The sequence below is a fragment of the Arachis stenosperma genome, chromosome 5 (assembly GCF_014773155.1).
Source record: "Arachis stenosperma cultivar V10309 chromosome 5, arast.V10309.gnm1.PFL2, whole genome shotgun sequence".
Taxonomy (NCBI): Eukaryota; Viridiplantae; Streptophyta; class Magnoliopsida; order Fabales; family Fabaceae; genus Arachis; species Arachis stenosperma.
Genome location: NC_080381.1, coordinates 46232870 through 46241564, shown reverse-complemented (window position 1 = coordinate 46241564; position 8695 = coordinate 46232870). Strand labels below are relative to the sequence as shown.

Genomic DNA, 8695 nt, shown 5'->3' with positions numbered 1-8695 from the left:
GATTCTAGAAACATATCTTTTAATTTATTGTTGGTCAAGTCATCAATTTTAAAAATCACATTTTTTTAAATCATATCTTTTTCAAATCATATCTTTTTAAATTTTGATTTCAAAATCTTTTTCTAACTTTGTATCTTTTCAAAATTATTTTCAAATCTTTTTCAACTAATCACTATTTCTTATCTTTTTCAAAACCACCTAACCACTTTTCCACTCCCAATTTTCGAAAATCACTAACAACTTTTTCAAAAATCCTTTTAATTTTCGAAATTCTTCTCTCTCCCATCTCTTCCTATTTAATCACTAACACTTATCCTCCTTTGATAATTCGGACCCCCTTTCTCTCTCTCTCTCTCTCTCTCTCTCTCTCTCTCTAAATTCGAATTTCTCTCTCTACCTCATCCTTCTATTCTTCTTTTCCTCTGACACATCAAGGAATCTCTATACTGTGACATAGAGGATTCCATACTTTCTTTGTTTTCTTCTCTTTCATATGAGTAGGAACAAAGATAAAGGCATTCTTGTTGAAGCTGATCCTGAACCTGAAAGGACTCTGAAGAGAAAGTTAAGAGAGGCTAAAGCACAACTCTCTAGAGAGGACCTGACAGAAATCTTCAAAAAAGAAGAAGACATGGCAGCCAAAAATAACAATAATGCCAACAATGCAAGGAAGGTGCTTGGTGAGTTTACTGCACTAACTCCCGACTTCTATGGGAGGAGCATCTCTATTCCTGCCATTGGAGCAAACAACTTTGAGCTTAAGCCTCAATTAATTTCTCTTATGCAACAGAATTGTAAGTTTCATGGACTTCCATTGGAAGATCCTCATCAGTTCTTGGCTAAATTTTTGCAAATCTGTGACACTGTTAAGACCAATGGAGTTGATCCCGAGGTCTACAGACTTATGCTTTTTCCTTTTGCTGTAAGAGACAGAGCTAGTATATGGTTGAACTCACAACCTAGAGGCAGCCTAAACTCTTAGGAAAAGCTGGTCAATGCCTTCTTAGCTAAATTCTTTCCACCTCAAAAGATGAGTAAGCTTAGAGTGGAAGTTCAAACCTTCAAACAGAAGGAAGGTGAATCCCTCTATGAAGCTTGGGAAAGATACAAGCAATTGATCAGAAGGTGTCCTTCTGACATGCTTTCAGAATGGAGTATCATAGGTATATTTTATGATGGTCTGTCTGAGTTATCCAAGATGTCATTGGACCATTTTGCAGGCAAATCTATTCATCTAAAGGAAACGCCTACAGAAGCTCAGGAACTCATTGAAATGGTGGCAAATAACCAGTTCATGTACACTTCTGAAAGAAATCCTATGAATAATGGGACGACTCAGAAGAAAGAAGTTCTTGAGATTGATACTCTGAATGCCATATTGGCTCAGAACAAATTATTGACTCAGCAAGTCAATATGATTTCTCAGAGTCTGCCTGGATTGTAAGCTGTATCCGGCAATACGAAAGAAGCATCCTCTGAAGAAGAAGAAGCTTATGATCTTGAGAACCCTGCAATGGAAGAGGTAAATTACATGAGAGAACCCTATGGAAACACCTATAATCCTTCATGGAGAAATCATCCAAATTTCTCATGGAAGGATCAACAGAAGCCTCAACAAGGCTTCAACAACAATCATGGTGGAAGAAACAGGTTTGGCAATAGCAAACCTTTCCCATTATCTTCTCAGCAACAGACAGAGAATTCTGAGCAGAATCGTTCTGGCTTAGCAACCATAGTCTCTGATCTATCTAAGACCACATTAAGTTTCATAAATGAAACAAGATCCTCCATTAGAAATTTAGAGGTACAAGTGGGTCAGCTAAGTAAAAAATTTACTGAAACTCCTCCTAGCACTCTCCTAAGTAATACGGAAGAGAATCCAAAAAGAGAGTGCAAGGCCCTCCACACGTCCAACATGGCCGAACCTATAGAGGAGGGAAATGTAGTGATTCCCATTGAGGAAGACCTCATGGGACGTTCACTGACCACTAGGGAGTTCCCTCCTGAGGAACCAAAGGAATCTGAGGCTCATCTAGAGACCATAGAGATTCCATTGAACCTACTTTTGCCATTCATGAGCTCTGAAGAGTATTCTTCCTCTGAAGAGGATGAAGATATTACTGAAGAGCAAGTTGCTAAGTACCTTGGAGCAATCATGAAGCTGAATGCCAAGTTATTTGGTAATGAGACTTGGGAGGATGAACCCTCTTGCTCAGCAATGAACTAAATGACTTGATTAGGCAGACATTACCTCAGAAGAAACCGGACCCTGGAAGGTTCTTAATACCTTGCACCATTGGCACCATAACCTTTGAGAAGGCTCTGTGTGACCTGAGGTCAAGTGTAAACCTCATGCCACTTTCTGTAATGGAAAAACTAGGGATCTTTGAGGTACAAGCAACAAGAATCTCACTAGAGATGGCAGATAATTCAAGAAAACAGGCTTATGGACTTGTAGAGGATATCTTAGTAAATGTTGAAAGCCTTTACATCCCTGCTAACTTTATAATCCTGGACACTGGAAAGAATGAGGATGAATCCATCATCCTTGGCAGACCCTTCCTAGCCACAGCAAAAGCTGTGATAGATGTTGACAGAGGAGAGTTGGTCCTTCAAGTGAATGAGGATTACCTTGTATTTAAGGCTCAAGGATCTACCTCTTCAACCATGAAGAGGAAGCATGAAAAGCTTCTCTCAATACAGAGTCAAACAGAGCCTCCACATTTAAACTCTAAGTTTAGTCTTGGGAGACCATAATCATGCTTTGAGTATTTGTGAGGCTACATGAGAGCCCACTGTCAAGCTATTGACATTAAAGAAGCGCTTGTTGGGAGGCAACCCAATTATTATTTATGTTAAGTTTCCATTTTCCATTGTTATTTTATGTTTTTCTTAGGTTGATGATCATGTGGAGTCATTAAAACAACTACAAAAACCAAAGAAAATTCAAAAATAGCATTAAAAATAGCACACCCTAGTAGAGGAGCTTACTGGCGTTTAAATGCCAGTAAGGGTAGCAGAATGGGCGTTAAACGCCCAGTCTGGCACCATTCTGGGCGTTTAACACTAGAAATGGGCACCAGACTGGCGTTTAACGCTAGAAAAGGAAGAAGGACTAGCGTTTAACACCAGAAAAGAAAGAGAAACTGGCGTTTAACGCCAGAATGGTGTAGGGATGAAAAATCTTTGACACCTCAGGATCTGTGGACCCCATAGGATCCCCACAAACCTCAACTCACTCTCTTTCTTCTTCACATATTCCAATAACACCCTTTACCAATTATCTCTATCTCTCTTCCCCATCACCTCTTCACCGCTCACATCCAACCACTCTTCCCCAAAAGCCCCACCTACCCCACCATTCAAAATTCAAAAACTTTCCCTCCCAACCCAATCCTCACACACGAACCATACCCTCTCTTTCCACTTCTATATAAACCCCTCATCCATCCTTCATTTTCACACATCATAAACACTTCTTTCCCCACTTGGCCGAACCATTCACACCTCTCTATCTCCTCCATTTTCTTCTTCTTCTCCTCCCTTCTTTCTTCTTTTGCTCGAGGACGAGCAACCCTTTTAAGTTTGGTGTGGAAAAAGCCTTGCTTTTTGTGTTTCTATAACCATTTATGGCACCTAAGGCCAGAGAAACCTCTAGAAAGAGGAAAGAAAAGACAGTTGCTTCCACATTCGAGTCATGGGAGATGGAGAGATTCATCTCAAAGGTCCATCAAGACCACTTCTATGAAGTTGTGGCGAAGAAAAAGGTGATCCCTATGCAATTCAGCTGGAATTGTCATAGAGGAAGACATCCTCATTGAAGAGGACAAGCCCATCACTAAAAATAGGATGGAGCAAACAGGAGAGCCCACTCTTGAACCTCAACAAGAGCATGAGAAAGTCCCTCATCAAGAAATCCCTGAGATACCTCAAGGGATGCATTTTCCTCCACACAACTATTGGGAGCAACTCAACACCTCTTTGGGGGATTTGAGTTCTAATATGGAGTAACTAAGGATAGGAGCACCAAAAGTACTAAGGATGGAGGATCAAATAGCCATGAGGGAAGAGCAACAAAGGTAAGGAAGATACATTGAGGAGCTCAAGCACTCCATAGGATCTTCAAGAAGAAGAACTAGCCGCCATCCCTAAGGTGGACCCGTTCTTTAATATCCTTGTTCTTATTTTTCTGTTTTTCGATTTTTATGCTTGATATTTTGTCTATGTTTGTGTCTTTATTACATGATAATTAATGTCTAGTGTCTATGTCTTGAAGCTATGAATAATTCCATGAATCAGTCACCTTTCTTAAATAAATTATTTTAATTGCAAAAGAACAAGAAGTACATGGATTTCGAATTCTATCTTGAAATTGGTTTAATTATGTTGATGTGGTGGCAATACTTTTCGTTTTCTGAATGAATGCTTGAACAGTGCATATTTTTTATAGTGAAGTTTATGAATGTTAAAATTGTTGGCTCTTGAAAGAATGATGAAAAAGGACAAATGTTATTGATAATCTGAAAAAAATTATGAAATTGATTCTTAAAGCAAGAAAAAGCAGTGAAAAACAAAGCTTGCGAAAAAAAAAGAGGCGAAAAAAGAAAAAGAAAGAAAAAGAAAAAGCAAGCAGAAAAAGCCAATAGCCCTTTAAACCAAAAGGCAATGGTAAAAAGGGATTCAAGGTTTTGAGCATTAATGGATAGGAGGGCCCAAAGGAATAAAATCCTGGCCTAAGCGGCTAAATCAAGCTATCCCTAACCATGTGCTTGTGTCATGAAGGTCCAAGTGAAAAGCTTGAGACTGAGTGGTTAAAGTCGTGGTCCAAAGCAAAGGAGTGTCCTTAAGAACTCTGGACACCTCTAACTAGGGACTTTAGCAAAGTTGAGTCACAATCTGGAAAGGTTTACCTAGTTATGTGTCTGTGGCATTTCTGTATCCGGTGGTAATACTGGAAAACAAGGTGCTTAGGGTCACGACCAAGAGTCATAAAGTAGCTGTGTTCAAGAATCAACGTAATGAACTAGGAGAATCAATAACACTATCTAAATTCTGAGTTCCTATAGATGCCAATCATTCTAAATTTCAAAGGATAAAGTGAGATGCCAAAACTGTTTAGAAGCAAAAAGCTACTAGCCCCGCTCATCTAATTGGGACTAAGTTTCATTGATATTGTGAGATTTATTGTATATTCTCTTCTTTTGATCCTATTTTGTTTTCAGTTGCTTGCGGACAAGCAACAATTTAAGTTTGGTTTTGTGATGAGCGGATAATTTATACGCTTTTTGATATTATTTTTAGGTAGTTTTTAGTATGATTTAGTTAGTTTTTAGTATATAATTATTATTTTTTATGCAAAAATCACATTTCTGGACTTTACTATGAGTTTGTGTGTTTTTCTGTGATTTCAAGTATTTTCTGGCTGAAATTGAGGAACCTGAGCAAAAATCTGATTCAAAGGCTGAAAAAGGACTGCAGATGCTGTTGGATTCTGACCTCCCTGCACTCGAAATGGATTTTCTGGAGCTACAAAAGCCCAATTGGCGCCCTCTCAATTGTGTTGAAAAGTAGACATCTTGGGCTTTCCAGAAATTTATAATAGTCTATGATTTGCCCGAGATTTGATGGCCCAAACTGGCGTTCCAAGTTAGCATAAAAATTCTGGCGTAAAACGCCCAAAATGGCATAAAAGCTGGAGTTAAATGCCCAAACTGGAATCAGAGCTGGCGTTTAACTCCAAGAAAAGCCTATGCACGTGAAAGCTTCAATGCTCAGCCCAAACACACAACAAGTGGGCCCCGGAAGTGGATTTCTGCATCATTTACTTATTTCTGTAAACGCTAGGTTACTAGTTCACTATAAATAGGACCTTTTACTATTGTATTTTCATCTTTGGATCATCTTTTGATCTTTTGATCACTTTTAGGAGGCTGGCCATTCGGCCATGCCTGGACCTTATTCTTATGTATTTTCAACGGTGGAGTTTCTACACATCATAGATTAAGGTGTGGAGCTCTACTATTCCTCATGAATTAATGCAATTACTACTGTTTTCTATTCAATTCAAGCTTATTCTTGTTCTAAGATATTCACTCATACTTCAACCTGATGGATGTGATGATCCGTGACACTCATCATCATCCTTCCTTATGAACGCGTGCCTGACAACTACCTCCGTTCCATCTGCGAGAGCTTGAGTGTGTATCTCTTGGCCTGGTCCACGACGCATGGTTGCCTCTCCTGACAATAGAGCCTTCCATTCCGTACGATTAGAGTCCTCGTGGTATAAGCTAGAATCAAATGGGCAGCATTCTTGAGATCCAAAAAGTCTAAACCTTGTTTGTGGTATTCCGAGTAGGATCTGGGATGGGATGAGTATGACGCGCTTCAAACTCGCGACTGTGGGGCGTAGTGATAGTGCGCAAAAGGATCAAGGGATCTTTTTCCGACACGATCGAGAACCGACAACTGATTAGCCATGCAGGAAACCGTAGAGGACCATTTTCACTGAGAGGATGGATGATAGCCATTGACAACGGTGATCCACTTAGATACAGCTTGCCATGGAAGGGAGTATGAATGATTGGATGAAGGCAGTAGGAAAGCAGAGGCTCAGAGGGACAAAACATCTTCATACGCTTATCTGAAATTCCCACCAATGAATTGCATAAGTACTTCTATCTTATCTTATGTTCTATTTTGTTATTTTAATTATCAAAATCCCATAACCATTTGAATTTGCCTGACTGAGATTTACAAGGTGACCATAGCTTGCTTCAAGCCGACAATCTCCGTTGGATCGACCCTTACTCACGTAAGGTATTACTTGGATGACCCAGTGCACTTGCTGGTCAGCTGCACGAAGTTGTGTATCACGATTTCGTGTACCAATAACGACGAAGGAAAATCATGGCTTTGGCTTTATCCTTCTGGGATGCATTATTTTCAACCTTAATGGTATCTCCAAGATCCATTGAATCAAGATAGATTTCAGCATCTAATATCCATGATAAATAATTGTTTCTAGATATATCAAGAGCATTGAATTCAAGATGAGAGAGTTTCGACATAATAAAAATTTGTTACTTGAATCTTCCTAAAAATTTGATCAGAGTCTGGTGCTGATAACGTGTTGTATAAATAAAGATATACTAAATATAAAATAAAGATGTATAAATAGAAGATTCTAATATAATTAATTCAATAATAATTCTTATATGTATTTACTAATATTATATATTGTAATGTATATACATATAAAGAGAGAAAGAAGTATTCAATAAGTTAAAAAGTAAAGAGAAAAAATTATTTTTTGTTTATTGCTTATGTGTTCTTTTATCTGAGACTAAGCCTCTATTTATATATGTACGAAATTTTAAATTTTTAAATTTCGTTAAATGTTGTTTCATTAAAAAACTGAGCCGTCCATATATTAATAAGCATTCAACTCAACTCTTATCACAACATCTTAAAAAATTTTCGCTTTAAGAACTTAATTTTTCGTAGGACATTTTTTTGGACTTTCTACGATTGAAATTTGCAAAAACCGAGCATTACTGTTCATTTTGATTTAACGAGGCCAGCCTTGATAAAATATATTAACAAAAGAGTTACCCAATAAAATAATATTTTATATTTAAGATAAAATAGAACTCTTTAATGATGACTTTCAAATAATAACCGAATCCAAATTCATCTGATAAAAATATTTTACTATATTTCTTGATCAATTTAGTTTTATCAAAATATTTTAAAAATATTTTGGAGTTAGGATAATTTACTATATCAGTATCTTTTAGAGTAATTCTTCGCATACAAGCGATTAAGGCTTGTAAGCCTTACAAGTTCAATTAAAACTAACGTTCAAAATACGCTTTCAACCATTCTTCTTCCTCTTCGTCTTTTTCTTCTTCTTTTCTTTCGTTTCTTGCCTTCTCTTTCTCCTTCTTCTTCTTTTTGCTGCATGTTCTTCTTCCTCCTACTCTTCTTCTTCTCCTTTTCTTTCGTTTCTGCACGTTCTTCTTCATCGTCTTCCTCTTCTTCTTCATTTACGTTCTTTTCTCTCTGTTTTATCTTTTTTTTTCGATTTTTCATGGTGAAATCGTTTTTGAAGAAGAAGAAGCAGTAGAAGATGAGGAGGAGAAAGAGAAAGAGTTCTGAATTATGCATAAGATGTATTTTAACGAATTTTGGGTGTATTTCTTTAAATCCTTTGGGTGTATTTTCTGTAATCCTTTGGGTGTATTTTCTATAATCGTTTGGGTGAATTCCTGTAACCGTTTGGGTATATTTCTATAATCCTTTGGGTGTATTTCTGTAATCATTTTGGGTGTACTTCTGTAATCGTTTGGGTGTATTTCTGAAGTTCCATTATCTTCAAAAGGATTACAGAAATACACCCAAAGGATTACGAAAAATACACCCAAAGTATTTAAGAAATACACCCAAAATTTGTTGCATAATTTAGAACTCTTTCTCTTTCTCCTCATCTTCTGCTGCTTCTTCTTTTTCAAAACGATTTCAAAGCTTGATTTCAGAAACCATGAAAATCGAAAAAAGAAGAAGAAGAAGAAGAAGAAGAAGAAGAAGAAGAAGAAGAAGAAGAAGAAGAAGAACCGTTCTGAGTGTAGCGCTTTGAAAACAGGAAACGTTGAATAACGCATTAAAAGGCCTAGTAACTTGTAAGACTTGTAAG

The 8695-nt window shown here is 37.4% G+C and overlaps 1 non-coding gene across 1 annotated transcript; it reads right to left on the bottom strand.

Annotated features, from left to right (window-relative positions):
• Positions 1-1036: 1036 nt before the first annotated feature.
• On the bottom strand, positions 1037-1144 carry LOC130932288 (small nucleolar RNA R71). The gene has a single exon (XR_009067445.1). It is a non-coding gene; the product is annotated as a small nucleolar RNA R71 (small nucleolar RNA).
• Positions 1145-8695: the final 7551 nt, after the last annotated feature.